The sequence below is a fragment of the Danio aesculapii genome, chromosome 4 (genome assembly GCF_903798145.1).
Source record: "Danio aesculapii chromosome 4, fDanAes4.1, whole genome shotgun sequence".
NCBI lineage: Eukaryota > Metazoa > Chordata > Actinopteri > Cypriniformes > Danionidae > Danio > Danio aesculapii.
Genome location: NC_079438.1, coordinates 14,198,517 through 14,213,396, shown reverse-complemented (window position 1 = coordinate 14,213,396; position 14,880 = coordinate 14,198,517). Strand labels below are relative to the sequence as shown.

Here is a 14,880-nt window from a genome sequence, read left to right as displayed (position 1 = left end):
AACCAAACGTCGCAAAAGCCACAGTTCCTCTCACAGAGAGAAAAAGCAAAAGCAGCTAGCTGTTCCGTAGTCGGCAGGGTTCGAACCTGCGCGGGGAGACCCCAATGGATTTCAAGTCCATCGCCTCAACCTCTCGGCCACGACTACGCATGGTTGCAGCTCGTAGACTTTTTCTGCTGAATGTGGGCAACATTGAACGCAGCACAGTTGGGGCATAAATGGCCTGAGGTTGTAAAAAGCAGCACAAGCATTGCTCGCAGTTAACAGGAACACGCTGCCGTGACCCGGATTCGAACCGGGGTTGCTGCGGCCACAACACAGAGTACTGACCACTATACGATCACGGCACACCGCTCGCTCACCGATAACCTCTGCAGCTGCCTGGACACTAAGGGACACTGGTTTGTGACCGTGATTCAAACTGGGATTTCTCTGGCCACAACACAGAGTACGGATGACTGTACGGTTGCGGCAAACCACTGTCGCTCACCCACAGCTGCCTGGTCACTAAGTGACAGGGGCTTGTTTGTGAGTTGCAGAGGAGGATTCCAATTACGTATAGGAGGCTTGAAAGAAAAGAGAACAACAACATAAGTGGACGTGCAAAACAACGTAGTCGGCAGGATTCGAACCTGCGCGGGGAAACCCCAATGGATTTCTAGTCCATCGCCTTAACCACTCGGCCACGACTACAGACGTCTGCTTTCTCTCTCCTGCTGAGGTGGCAACCAAGCACAGGGTCAACAGGGGTAGAGGAAGGTGCACTAGCTCTTGTGCAACTTTGCCGTACAATCTCTGGGAAGCAGGGACAGCATAGCTCTCTAATCTAACACACTCAGCTAACTTCATGGGCACTCTTTCCACACAAGCTGATGATCTGAATTCAGAGCAACGTGCTCTCGCAGGCCACACCACAATGGACAGCCACCAAGTGATATGAAAAGAACAACGAGGTCTCTGACAAATAGACAGGCCTACGCCCGAACGGGGACTTGAACCCTGGACCCTCAGATTAAAAGTCTGATGCTCTACCTACTGAGCTATCCGGGCTCCTGTCTACCGAGGCACCTGTTTGCGGAGTTGGACCTCTGCAAGCCCCTTGCCGGCTAACAACACTTTCTCATCACAGCACAGACCTGCGTCCTCTTAAAAAAACCAGATGCAGGCATCCTCCAGGAAACGGCGTTTCAGAGCTGTGCCATGCCACTGCTGAGCTGCACCGTGAAAGACCTTGAAGTCATTAGGTGTTACCAAAGCCATGGTCCAAAAGCATGGCCAAAAGCACATTTCGCCTGGGCCTTTTGGAGGTGTGAGGTGAGGTGGCAACCAAGCACAGGGTCAACAGGGGTAGAGGAAGGTGCACTAGCTCTAGTGCAACTTTTCCGTACAATCTCTGGGAAGCAGGGACAGCATAGCTCTCTAATCTAACAAACTCAGCTAACTTCATGGGCACTCTTTCCACACAAGCTGATGATCTGAATTCAGAGCAATGTGCTCTCGCAGGCCACACCACAATGGACAGCCACCAAGTGATATGAAAAGAACAACGAGGTCTCTGACAAACAGACAGGCCTTCGCCCGAACAGGGACTTGAACCCTGGACACAGACCTGCGTCCTCTTAAAAAAAAACAGATGCAGGCGTCCTCCAGGAAACGGCGTTTCAGAGCTGTGCCATGCCACTGCTGAGCTGCACCGTGAAAGACCTTGAAGTCATTAGGTGTTACCAAAGCCATGGTCCAAAAGCATGGCCAAAAGCACATTTCGCCTGGGCCTTTTGGAACTGTGCTAGCATCAGTCTTGAAAAGAGCTGTGCATAAAGCAACTCTCCAGAAGCAGATGGAGTGGGGAAAATGTGCCACAAAGGGACAGCCAAAACGGACTGGGCGACTTGGAAAAAAAACTATCAAATCCCAATCTTATGAGCCGTACAAGATGTTGCTGTCGATTTATTGAACGTTTCTCTAGGCAACATCAGAGTGTAGGGACTACAAAAAAAAGCTAAATTGCGACTAGTCGCTGGACTTGAATTATTCAATATGGGATTAAACACGCAGGCCCGCAACCAAACGTCGCAAAAGCCACAGTTCCTCTCACAGAGAGAAAAAGCAAAAGCAACTGGCTGTTCCGTAGTCGGCAGGGTTCGAACCTGCGCGGGGAGACCCCAATGGATTTCAAGTCCATCACCTTAACCTCTCGGCCACGACTACGCATGGTGGCAGCTCATTGACTTTTTTTGCTGAATGTGGGCAACATTGAACGCAGCACAGTTGGGGCATAAATGGCCTGAGGTTGTAAAAAGCAGCACAAGCATTGCTCGCAGTTAACAGGAACACGCTGCCGTGACCCGGATTCGAACCGGGGTTGCTGCGGCCACAACACAGAGTACTGACCACTATACGATCACGGCACACCGCTCGCTCACCGATAACCTCTGCAGCTGCCTGGACACTAAGGGACTCTGGTTTGTGACCATGATTCAAACTGGGATTTGTCTGGCCACAACACAGAGTACGGATGACTGTACGGTCGCGGCAAACCACTGTCGCTCACCCACAGCTGCCTGGTCACTAAGTGACAGGGGCTTGTTTGTGAGTTGCAGAGGAGGATTCCAATTACGTATAGGAGGCTTGAAAGAAAAGAGAACAACATCATAAGTGGACGTGCAAAACAACGTAGTCGGCAGGATTCGAACCTGCGCGGGGAAACCCCAATGGATTTCTATTCCATCGCCTTAACCACTCAGCCACGACTACAGACGTCTGCTTTCTCTCTCCTGCTGAGGTGGCAACCAAGCACAGGGTCAACAGGGGTAGAGGAAGGTGCACTAGCTCTAGTGCAACTTTTCCGTACAATCTCTGGGAAGCAGGGACAGCATAGCTCTCTAATCTAACAAAGTCAGCTAACTAACATGGGCACTCTTTCCACACAAGCTGATGATCTGAATTCAGAGCAACGTGCTCTCGCAGGCCACACCACAATGGACAGCCACCAAGTGATATGAAAAGAACAACGAGGTCTCAGACAAACAGACAGGCCTTCGCCCGAACAGGGACTTGAACCCTGGACCCTCAGATTAAAAGTCTGATGCTCTACCGACTGAGCTATCCGGGCTCCTGTCTGCTGAGGCACCTGTTTGCGGAGTTGGACCTCTGCAAGCCCCTTGCCGGCTAACAACACTTTCGCCTGGGCCTTTTGGAACTGTGCTAGCATCAGTCTTGAAAAGAGCTGTGCATAAAGCAACTCTCCAGAAGCAGATGGAGTGGGGAAAATGTGCCACAAAGGGACAGCCAAAACGGACTGGGCGACTTGGAAAAAAAACTATCAAATCCCAATCTTGATGAGCCATACAAGATGTTGCTGTCGATTTATTGAACGTTTCTCTAGGCAACATCAGAGTGTAGGGACTACAAAAAAAGCTAAATTGCGACTAGTCGCTGGACTTGAATTATTCAATATGGGATTAAACACGCAGGCCCGCAACCAAACGTCGCAAAAGCCACAGTTCCTCTCACAGAGAGAAAAAGCAAAAGCAGCTGGCTGTTCCATAGTCGGCAGGGTTCGAACCTGCGCGGGGAGACCCCAATGGATTTCCAGTCCATCGCCTTAACCTCTCGGCCATGACTACGCATGGTCGCAGCTCGTTGACTTTTTCTACTGAATGTGGGCAACATTGAACGCAGCACAGTTGGGGCATAAATGGCCTGAGGTTGTAAAAAGCAGCACAAGCATTGCTCGCAGTTAACAGGAACACGCTGCCGTGACCCGGATTCGAACCGGGGTTGCTGCGGCCACAACACAGAGTACTGACCACTATACGATCACGGCACACCGCTCGCTCGCCGATAAGCTCTGTAGCTGCCTGGACACTAAGGGACACTGGTTTGTGACCGTGATTCAAACTGGGATTTCTCTGGCCACAACACAGAGTACGGATGACTGTACAAGAACAACAACATAAGTGGACGTGCAAAACAACGTAGTCGGCAGGATTCGAACCTGCGCGGGGAAACCCCAATGGATTTCTAGTCCATCGCCTTAACCACTCGGCCACGACTACAGACGTCTGCTTTCTCTCTCCTGCTGAGGTGGCAACCAAGCACAGGGTCAACAGGGGTAGAGGAAGGTGCACTAGCTCTAGTGCAACTTTTCCGTACAATCTCTGGGAAGCAGGGACAGCATAGCTCTCTAATCTAACAAACTCAGCTAACTTCATGGGCACTCTTTCCACACAAGCTGATGATCTGAATTCAGAGCAACGTGCTCTCGCAGGCCACACCACAATGGACAGCCACCAAGTGATATGAAAAGAACAACGAGGTCTCTGACAAACAGACAGGCCTTCGCCCGAACAGGGACTTGAACTCTGGACCCTCAGATTAAAAGTCTGATGCTCTACCGACTGAGCTATCCGGGCTCCTGTCTGCCGAGGCACCTGTTTGCGGAGTTGGACCTTTGCAAGCCCCTTGCCGGCTAACAACACTTTCTCATCACAGCACAGACCTGCGTCCTCTTAAAAAAACCAGATGCAGGCGTCCTCCAGGAAACGGCGTTTCAGAGCTGTGCCATGCCACTGCTGAGCTGCACCGTGAAAGACCTTGAAGTCATTAGGTGTTACCAAAGCCATGGTCCAAAATCATGGCCAAAAGCACATTTCGCCTGGGCCTTTTGGAGGTGTGAGGTGAGGTGGCAACCAAGCACAGGGTCAACAGGGGTAGAGGAAGGTGCACTAGCTCTAGTGCAACTTTTCCGTACAATCTCTGGGAAGCAGGGACAGCATAGCTCTCCAATCTAACAAACTCAGCTAACTTCATGGGCACTCTTTCCACACAAGCTGATGATCTGAATTCAGAGCAACGTGCTCTCGCAGGCCACACCACAATGGACAGCCACCAAGTGATATGAAAAGAACAACGAGGTCTCTGACAAACAGACAGGCCTTCGCCCGAACAGGGACTTGAACCCTGGACACAGACCTGCGTCCTCTTAAAAAAAAACAGATGCAGGCGTCCTCCAGGAAACAGCGTTTCAGAGCTGTGCCATGCCACTGCTGAGCTGCACCGTGAAAGACCTTGAAGTCATCAGGTGTTACCAAAGCCATGGTCCAAAAGCATGGCCAAAAGCACATTTCGCCTGGGCCTTTTGGAACTGTGCTAGCATCAGTCTTGAAAAGAGCTGTGCATAAAGCAACTCTCCAGAAGCAGATGGAGTGGGGAAAATGTGCCACAAAGGGACAGCCAAAACGGACTGGGCGACTTGGAAAAAAAACTATAAAATCCCAATCTTATGAGCCGTACAAGATGTTGCTGTCGATTTATTGAACGTTTCTCTAGGCAACATCAGAGTGTAGGGACTACAAAAAAAGCTAAATTGCGACTAGTCGCTGGACTTGAATTATTCAATATGGGATTAAACACGCAGGCCCGCAACCAAACGTCGCAAAAGCCACAGTTCCTCTCACAGAGAGAAAAAGCAAAAGCAGCTAGCTGTTCCGTAGTCGGCAGGGTTCGAACCTGCGCGGGGAGACCCCAATGGATTTCAAGTCCATCGCCTTAACCTCTCGGCCACGACTACGCAAGGTGGCAGCACGTTGACTTTTTCTGCTGAATGTGGGCAACATTGAACGCAGCACAGTTGGGGCATAAATGGCCTGAGGTTGTAAAAAGCAGCACAAGCATTGCTCGCAGTTAACAGGAACACGCTGCCGTGACCCAGATTCGATCCGGGGTTGCTGCGGCCACAACACAGAGTACTGTCCACTATACGATCACGGCACACCGCTCACTCACCGAAAAGCTCTGCAGCTGCCTGGACACTAAGGGACACTGGTTTGTGACCGGGATTCAAACTGGGATTTCTCTGGCCACAACACAGAGTACGGATGACTGTACGGTCGCGGCAAACCACTGTCACTCACCCACAGCTGCCTGGTCACTAAGTGACAGGGGCTTGTTTGTGAGATGCAGAGGAGGATTGCAATTACGTATAGGAGGCTTGGAAGAAAAGAGAACAACAACATAAGTGGACGTGCAAAACAACATAGTTGGCAGGATTCAAACCTGCACGGGGAAGCCCCAATGGATTTCTAGTCCATCGGATGAATTGGATGAATCTTATTTGAAGTGTGCAGCAAGTCTGAGAATTCGAAGCTAACTATTGTCCTCAGATCATCACGCCTAAGTTTTGAGAAGACCAGTCGGAATTGTTTCACACAACTTAAATGTAACCCAACAAAGACAACCCAGATGGGACTTGAACCCACAATCCCCTGCCTTATCCATTAGGCCACTGGGTCAACACTAGCCTTTGTCATATCTGATGTATGGCTCAGGAAGTTCTTGTTACTCAGAAAACAGTTCTTTAGGATCCCTATGCCATATTGCATCCAGACGATCTGATGTGTACACCTAATGACAAAACAGCTTCTCTGAGGAGTTTTCCATTGTCATGTCTTTTTGACCTAAGGGTATGAACCTAGCTTTTTAAAGGTAATACTGGATTGTCTTGCACAGTCAACCTAAAAGGAACTGCATCAAAGACAACCCAGTTGGTACTTTAAACCCACAATCCCCAGCTTCGAAGGCTGGTGCCTTATCCATTAGGCCACTGGACTGTTTTATACTTACTGTGAACTGTAATATGCCTCCAGGGAGTTGCTGACACACGTAACAAAAACAACATAAACAAAGAGTAGATTGGATCGGTCTCACAGAATTTTTTGTGGCACTGCAAACTGCTTCTACTGGGCTCGTTGGTCTAGGGGTGTGATTCTCGCTTTGATTGCGAGAGGTCCCGGGTTCAAATCCCGGACGAGTCCTACGACAGTCATAGAAAAAGCAGCGGTGCTGTGCTATCCATGATGTTTTTATGTTAATTGTAGCAGCTTTTGCTGTGACTTTACTTAATGAACATTTAGTGGACTTCTGATCTAAATCAGTCTAACATGTACAACTATACAGACAAAAAAAGGAGCGGCAATGATTCGGTTGATAGATTTGTTTACGGATCTTGAACAACCCACCAGCTTTATATGTAAGCACCATTTTTACACCGTCTTTTTACACCGTCTCCTCTCTGTAGGCACCATGCAGGATTCGAAATGGCCTTTCGCGTTAGGTATCTCGTTACCCTTTTAGTCATAAGAGGTAACATGCATGGCAATGCAGGAAGTTAATGACATGCAAACACATCTCAAGAAGGTTTTCACAGCTACCGTGTTTCATCCACCAAACATTGCTCCCAAATTGAAGTGAGACCTTCAAAGACAACCTAGATGGCATTTGAACCAACAATCCCAAGCCCTGGAGGTTGATGCCTTATCCCTTGGCCACTGGGCCATTTCGGCAATCATTTGGCATGGATTTTTTGTATGCCTTCAACAAGATGCCAACGAAAAGGAACCGGGTAACACTTTATTTTGATGGTCCCCCTTTAGATAGTCTGCTGACCGTAAATTACTTTTCAAGTTCTTATCTGTTTACTTTCATCTGGATAGTATCTGTAGATTGTCTTTAAATGTTCTTAGGCAATCAATACAATGTCTACAGCATGTAAACATTTATTAAACTTTCGGTAAGATAAGTGTTACCTAATTAGGTTCTAGATGTTCAACAGTGTATCAGTAGATATGCAACAAATCTTCAACAGATGTTCAGCAATGTATTAGTAGATATGCAACAAATCCTCAACAAGTTTTCAGAACATTGACCACCAAGATGTTTGTTGTTATTGTCTGCATGTAGTTGTTATCCAGTTTATGAATAGACTTTGAGTAAACATTCAGATGCCTATAAGTAGCAACGCAAGATATTTTAACATGAACTTTAATCAAATATAAAATTAGGGTTAGGTACAATCTAAGAGTGTTCAATTAACTATTTGTTGCATTTAACCTAACTTTCAGTAGACAGTTATTTTACTTTAAAGGGCACATAGTTTACCTATTTTTTATGATTTAATATTAATATTATGGTTCTTCTGAGTGTGCCAGTTTAGGTTCAGTTTAAAACACAATTCAGATTTTTTTATTATAATGTGTTAAAAAGTGTCATGTTGGGGGCGTGTCCACAGTTCGCTGATTTATGGATGTGTTGCTTTACATGTAAATTAGTTTCGGCTTCCCGCCAACGTAACAAGGGGCGGGGCCATGAGCTCACCCGCTCTGCATTTGCAACAGAGTCTGACAGGCAGACAGAGAAGGAGCAGGAGTGAGAGGTTCAGCAATCAGTCGTACATGTACGACTCGGACACAGACCAAGCAGAGAGTACAAAATCATATGTGTCTTTGTACAGTTTTACAGCCAACTGTGTGCTAGTTTCAAGTGCCGAGCTTGTACACAGAAACTAATAACCACGCACACTGAATGAACTTTTGCTGAGGCACCGGATGCGCCGCTCGAAGCCGCGACACGGCACACCAGACACTCTCTGTGGCAGGGCAGAAACATGAAGTGTTCCGAATCATCGCGCCACGCATTTTTTAATTCTAAACATAGGTTTCTATTAGGGTACACACAACGGCAATTCAAGTCTGCAGCGGTCCGAGGCGCCCAGCCGTTGACTTGAGTGAACCCTGATAGAAACCGATGTTTAGAATTCTAAAACGCATGCTAGTTAAGATCACAGGGAGCTTCTGGGATCAATATTGGTGGGCGGGGGGACCGCACTCCTACGTAAAGTTGCGGTCGGTTTGAAAACCGCTCCAATTGCTCCATCGTTTTTATGTTGTTAAATTGAAAAAAAAGCACTGGGTGTGCTTATATCACCCCAATATGATGGTCTATACACCATACATGCACATATGTCTGTCCAAACAGCTTGAAAAGTAGATTTTTTACCATAGGTGCCTTTTAAGGTACATTTATCAGCTCATCTGTTGTCACACTGGGCCCATCAAAATGAAGTGAAAACCTAAGAAATGCTGTTGAATGACTGTAAGGAGCCAACATCACAGACAGCATGGCTACTAATCTGTAAATGTTCAGCAGATAGTCAACAGACAGGTAGTAGTGACACTGATGCAAGTATTTGAAGACAAAAACACAACAGCGCCACACGTACAAGAACATACAAATAAATACCAGAGTCATTAGTTCGTCCAACTGCTTTTAATTTATTGCTGTCAAAACAAAAATAAAATAAAAAAATTAACAGCCCAGGTAATTAAGCTGAAGAAAACATTCGGTTCAGGACAATTAAGAACAATTGTTGTTACATCCACAGTGGAATGAACAGCCAACTTATCCAGCATATGTTTTTATGCAACGGATGCCCTTACAGCTGCAACCCATCACTGGGAAACATCCATACACAATCATTCACACACATGAACTAAGGACAATTTAGCCAACCCAATTCACCTCTACCACATGTTTTTGGACTTGTGGGGGGAAGCGGAGCACCCAGAGGAAACCAACGCGAACACCGGGAGAACATGCAAACTCCACACAGAAACACCAACTGACCCAGCCGAGGCTCGAACCAGTGACCTTCTTCCTGTGAGGCGAACGTGCTACCCACTGAGAATGTTTTTTTTTCATTGTCGTTAACATAGTAGGCTGAAAAATAACTAATTTTAGAAATACAATTTAGATGACGAGGTGACATGGTGGCGCAGTGGGTAACACGTTTGCCTCACAGCAAAAGGTTGATGGTTTGAGCCTCGGCTGGGTCAGGTGGCATTTCTGTGGCATACCATGTGGGCTTCCTTCGAGTGCTCCAGTTTCCCCCACAAGTCCAAAGACATGTGGTATACAGGTGAATTGAGTAAGCTCGAATTGCTCGAATATTCAGACAGAAAGGCAAAAGTGAACCCTTCCTTTTCATTGATAGGACTTTTATGTGAACATCTCCAACAATGAGCTCTCTACACGTTTGAGCAAACTCTGTTCATTTTCCTGGTGTGAAGCTGATGCTGTTAAATTGCTCCCTGTTAGCAAAGTACAGCTCTGCAATAGGAGCGAGCTGGGCCACTGCATTTCGAGAGACACCTTCTCTCTGGAATGCTCTGGTCATGGTTGCTCCACGTCTTGTCAGCTTCAAAAGCCTTTTGTAGCGATGTATGACATCACGAACATTATTAGCTGAAAAACTATTTAAAACAATTAATACCTTCATGACCAAATAATCACAATGCAACCACCTATCCTAAGCCTAATGAGCACGTAAAATAATAGAAAGAAGTATCATTAACACTAGCACATCTGTGTGTGTGTAAGAGCGTGAAAACAGTACATTTGAGACAGAGAGATAGAATGTAGGCGTGTGTGAGAGAGCATGTACAAGAGTGAGTGTGTGAGTGAGAGTGTGTTCAGGTGTGTGTGATTGTGTATAAGACTGTGTGTGAGAGAGAGAGCATGTACTTGTGTGTGTGTCTGAGAGAGAGAGAGAGAGAGAGAGAGAGAGAGAGAGAGAGAGAGAGAGAGAGAGAGCGCATGTACATGTGTACTTGTGTGTGTGAGTGTATAAGAGAGTGAGCATGAACTGTATGTGTGTGTGAGAGAAAGAGCATGTTTGTCTGAGAGAGAGAGAGAGAGAGAGAGAGAGAGAGAGAGAGAGAGAGAGAGAGAGAGAGAGAGAGTGTGTACATGTGCTTGTGAAAGATTTTCAAAAACACATTTAATTGTGGATTGCATAGGGAGAAGACAATTGAAACAAATGACACACCAAACTGTTATTTTAAAAAGAAAACTAATCGTATCATTCATTATGATGTAAACAGAAATAACTACCATAAAATAAAACTGGACCTCGTTTGATCTTGTCATTTTTATTCTTCTTGTCCTTCTTCTTGCTCTTTCTTTGTTTCTTGCTTTTGTTTTTCTTGATTTTGCCTTTTTTTGTTTTTCTTCTCTGAGTCTCTTCTGAACTGGAACTCAAAGAGCCGTCATCACAGGATTCGTCTGTCACTGATGTCTCTACATCAGTCGATGCGTTCTCAAGAGGTAACAGATAGGCTTACCTTCACCCTTCACGCTTCCTAGGTTGTGTTTTTTACGGGTGTTGTACTGTGACATCTATAAATGTAAAAAATAATTTTAGAAGGTGGCAAAACATTTAAGGCCATCGGGCAGTTAGTTAAACAGTGTTGTGCTGAAATGTCCTGAAAACTTGTCAGACCAAGCAGTTATTTAATTTTTGGTTTTATATTTAAGCAAAGTTTTAAGGGAACTGGATATAATTATCAATAACAATACTTTTAAAATAATATATATATATATATATATATATATATATATATATATATATATATATATATATATATATATATATATATATATATCCACACTCACACACAGTCTAAAAATGATTATTAATCATGTAATATATACCCAATCTAAAGATACATTATTAAAGCATGCAAAACTACTTGATTTTTATACAGGTTTTCATGACAGATGGTGATTAAATTGAATTTTTTTTTTGCCTATATCACTTTCTGTACTTGAAAACAAAATATTTATGCTTTTTAAAATCTAGTTTACAACAACTGACTACCATATAGGCTGAGTTAAAATGGATCGATGTTGATGCGAGCTGATCACATTCCATTAGGCCTACTTGAAACACAGTCAAATCACAAGAAACATTAGGTCAAAAACTTCATACATACCTTTTCTTACACGGTTGTTCCATTTAGATATTCACGGAGTACAAATTGGCTTTTCTGCCGTTAAGGAAACTTTATTTGGGCGGCAATCCTTTTTTAAGCGCCTTTTAAATAGTTCTCCTGTAGAGGGCGCTTAGCTGCACATAATTTGAAGTCGAGCCTCTATGTCTTATGGGAGAGATTAAAAACACTGTCATATTTAATGAAATACGAATTATATTACTTCTAGCCATCTCATTTACAAATTAAAATCGTCCTGCTAACATTTAAAAAATATTAAATAAGGTTTATTTTGAGTCATCGGAAACGACCATGTGATGACAGCGCTTAGAAATGTAACAGGTACCCTGTGACATCGACATCGTCGGGACCAATGACTGTAAAAGCTGTTATGAATATAATAAAAGAAATAAACTTTACTATGATTTATAATTAGATTAATATTATGAATGCAAACCGCACAGAAAAAAATATTTCATTTAAAATAAAACCTATCCCTCAAACATCTGGGTCGTCATTTTTATTATTGTAATGATCTGGATTTGCAAACACAAACTTATTACTAAAGAACAATGACATTTTTTAACTTTCCTTCAGTCTAGGGTTTTTGTTCAGAAACAATAATATAATAAATTCATTTCTCTTTTAGCATGTCTTCAATGTCTTTAAACAAATAAATGTAAAACAAATATACATTTCAAATACATTTTTATTAAACAAAGACCACAAAATTATTACTGGCGAACAAATATTTTAAAACTTTTTTAGCTTTTGTTCACTGTTTTGTTCAAAATAACAAAATAAAGTGTTTCTCTTTCATTAGACACTAAACATTGCCTTATTTTATAAACAAAGGGCAAATAGTTGCTTGTATATAATGAGGGATATTCAGACATGTTCATATTTTAAGTTTATGGTATCCAGTGGTGGCCAGAATTATTAGAACACCCGTATTCTCACCAGCTAAAAATGTTTTGTGTTTTTAAATGTTATTTTATTATTTCCTACTAACACACTTCAGCAAAAGATAACTGACTTAAAACCATTTTGCCACCACTGTATAATTTTCAATTCCAAAACAATTCATATAAATAGCAGGTATATATGCTGTCTACAGCTGGTGAGAGTTCAAAGTGACCATTACCACCGTGGCTTATACCGCCACCATTTTAAATGGGCAAACTTCTCAATCAGTCTCTTGACAACAGAGGGAAACATTTGTGGACAGAAGATTAATTTGTCTTCTTCTTCAGTCTCTTCAGAGGAATATAACATTGTTTCTGTGAAATCCCTGATTGTATAATACCTTCAGTCAAGCCTGGCCCTAAAGTTTTATACATTATTTTATATTTGACTGCACAAATCTTCTCAGTACATGTCAAACAAAGACATTCACTCAATTACTAATAGATCTCAGATTTCTTTACCTGTTTGCGTGAGTTTTTGGAATAATATATTTAGCTGACAGAATGATCCGAGTTTTACATAAATTCCTCTTATATAATAAAGTTGGTGAAGTCTCTACTCATAACTGCTCTAAATCACAAACTTGCTCAATCTTATAATATTATTTCTCCAAATGCTCTTTTTGTATTCAGTCTGAAGAAATATAAAGTCATTTGCTTTGGGAGTGTACTTAATATCAAGTGTTTTGCGTTGACTTTTCCAGTTCTCCTAAAAATGCTTTTATCCAAACTTTTGTATCCTCTAAAATTGTATTTTTAGTTACTCATTGAAACTAGAGCCTTCTTACTATAAATGTATTAATTTATAGCTTTTTCTTTCTACATTTGGCATCCAGAGATTTTGATATGTATGTGAACTCTAACAATTACTGCATGGAAGACTCTTGCTTGGCGAGTCTGATAAACTAGCTATTTTATACATATCCGAAATCCTTTAGCATTCAAATTTGCTAATTAACGTCTCTGCAATTAATGCAATACTATATGTAAAAACTAAACTATCACTTTGCGTGCGAGTATGCCCATTTATTTAATTCATAACTGCCACTAGTTCTGAGTGCATGAGAGTGTTTTTTATGAAGTGGCAGTTGGTCAAATGTTTGTAACATAGGCTGTAATAAATAGCCTACTGATAAAGTAAGTTCAGGTGATCACAAGTTCACAATCAGGTGATGTGCTCCACTGGCACAATAATCTTAATATTATTTTGTAGTGTGTGCTGTTTTTCATATGCGCACGTTTAAGATTTGAGGTAATAACATCGCCATGATGGTGAAAGAAATCGAAACATTTATTTCACCCTAACGCAATTTAATAGGGCACTATAAAGGCTAAAGAATTTAATTCTTATATTTGGTTTTTGCAGCCTAGGGCTTTTCACCATGTATCATTTCTAAAACATAGCCTACAGTATAGTGTAAACGCATGTTTATTTCTAAGAAAACTAAAACAAAATTATATTTTAATTGTACACATCACATCACATAAAGTACACATACAGAACCGTCAATTTAGTATTGTGAAAAGGCAAAGCTGTAAATCTGTGGTTAAAGTGCCACTCAGCGGTCAAAAGCTGCTGGCGCATCAACTAGCGTCGCCACTGCGGTATGAACGGCGCCAAAGAGAACAAATGGCACACTGGCACATTTCCACCACTTTTAAGCAGGTGTAACGGAGGCCAGCTAGTAAAGTGCTGTGCAGGTAAACCTCACTCCTCTGACCTCTAAAGGTGCTCTGGTGACAGACGCTAGGGGTCATGGTCTTTGGCCTACTTGTTAGAACAACTGCCATGCGGAAGGTCGCCGGTCCGATCCCAGCTCGGAGCGGGTTGGGTGGTGTAGGGCCAGCGGGGTTACACAGACCTGGGTAACCTCCCTGTTCAAAAAACCATCAATCAACACCTCAGTGGATGAAAAATACAGACCAGTCTCTCTCCTTTTTTTTTTTGCCAAAACACTACAAAGGGCTGTTTTCCACTAAATTTCCAAATTTTTTACTCAAATCAAACTGCCTGAAGTATATGGAAAAAAACATCACCAACTGCTTACATCACCTTCTCTGCAACTCCACGCATTCAACACAGTTTCTCAATCCAGCTGGAATCATCCACCATTACCCCATGTAGTTCGGTAAGAAATCTTAGAGTGATACTGGATGATCAGTTGTCCTTCAAAGAGGACATTGCTAACACAGCTCCATCATGCAGAACTGCATGATCATGATGCACGACTTTTAGTGCAAAGTCTTGTCATTTCAAGGCTGGACTCAGACAGTGCTCTTCTAGCTGGATTCCCATCCTGTGCCCTTAT

At 43.3% G+C, this 14,880-nt stretch overlaps 12 non-coding genes across 12 annotated transcripts; all 12 read right to left on the bottom strand.

Moving 5' to 3' along the window:
* Window positions 1-65: 65 nt before the first annotated feature.
* On the bottom strand, window positions 66-147 carry trnas-uga (transfer RNA serine (anticodon UGA)). The gene has a single exon. It is a non-coding gene; the product is annotated as a tRNA-Ser (tRNA).
* A 128-nt stretch (window positions 148-275) lies between these two features.
* Window positions 276-347, bottom strand: trnah-gug (transfer RNA histidin (anticodon GUG)). Its single transcript has one exon. It is a non-coding gene; the product is annotated as a tRNA-His (tRNA).
* Window positions 348-611: 264 nt separating this feature from the next.
* On the bottom strand, window positions 612-693 carry trnas-aga (transfer RNA serine (anticodon AGA)). The gene has a single exon. It is a non-coding gene; the product is annotated as a tRNA-Ser (tRNA).
* Window positions 694-977: 284 nt separating this feature from the next.
* trnak-uuu (transfer RNA lysine (anticodon UUU)) lies at window positions 978-1,050 on the bottom strand. Its single transcript has one exon. It is a non-coding gene; the product is annotated as a tRNA-Lys (tRNA).
* Window positions 1,051-2,126: 1,076 nt separating this feature from the next.
* On the bottom strand, window positions 2,127-2,208 carry trnas-uga (transfer RNA serine (anticodon UGA)). Its single transcript has one exon. It is a non-coding gene; the product is annotated as a tRNA-Ser (tRNA).
* Window positions 2,209-2,336: 128 nt separating this feature from the next.
* Window positions 2,337-2,408, bottom strand: trnah-gug (transfer RNA histidin (anticodon GUG)). The gene has a single exon. It is a non-coding gene; the product is annotated as a tRNA-His (tRNA).
* Window positions 2,409-3,039: 631 nt separating this feature from the next.
* Window positions 3,040-3,112, bottom strand: trnak-uuu (transfer RNA lysine (anticodon UUU)). Its single transcript has one exon. It is a non-coding gene; the product is annotated as a tRNA-Lys (tRNA).
* Window positions 3,113-3,544: 432 nt separating this feature from the next.
* Window positions 3,545-3,626, bottom strand: trnas-gga (transfer RNA serine (anticodon GGA)). Its single transcript has one exon. It is a non-coding gene; the product is annotated as a tRNA-Ser (tRNA).
* Window positions 3,627-3,754: 128 nt separating this feature from the next.
* Window positions 3,755-3,826, bottom strand: trnah-gug (transfer RNA histidin (anticodon GUG)). The gene has a single exon. It is a non-coding gene; the product is annotated as a tRNA-His (tRNA).
* A 150-nt stretch (window positions 3,827-3,976) lies between these two features.
* trnas-aga (transfer RNA serine (anticodon AGA)) lies at window positions 3,977-4,058 on the bottom strand. Its single transcript has one exon. It is a non-coding gene; the product is annotated as a tRNA-Ser (tRNA).
* Window positions 4,059-4,342: 284 nt separating this feature from the next.
* On the bottom strand, window positions 4,343-4,415 carry trnak-uuu (transfer RNA lysine (anticodon UUU)). The gene has a single exon. It is a non-coding gene; the product is annotated as a tRNA-Lys (tRNA).
* A 1,075-nt stretch (window positions 4,416-5,490) lies between these two features.
* Window positions 5,491-5,572, bottom strand: trnas-uga (transfer RNA serine (anticodon UGA)). The gene has a single exon. It is a non-coding gene; the product is annotated as a tRNA-Ser (tRNA).
* Between the last annotated feature and the right edge of the window lie 9,308 nt (window positions 5,573-14,880).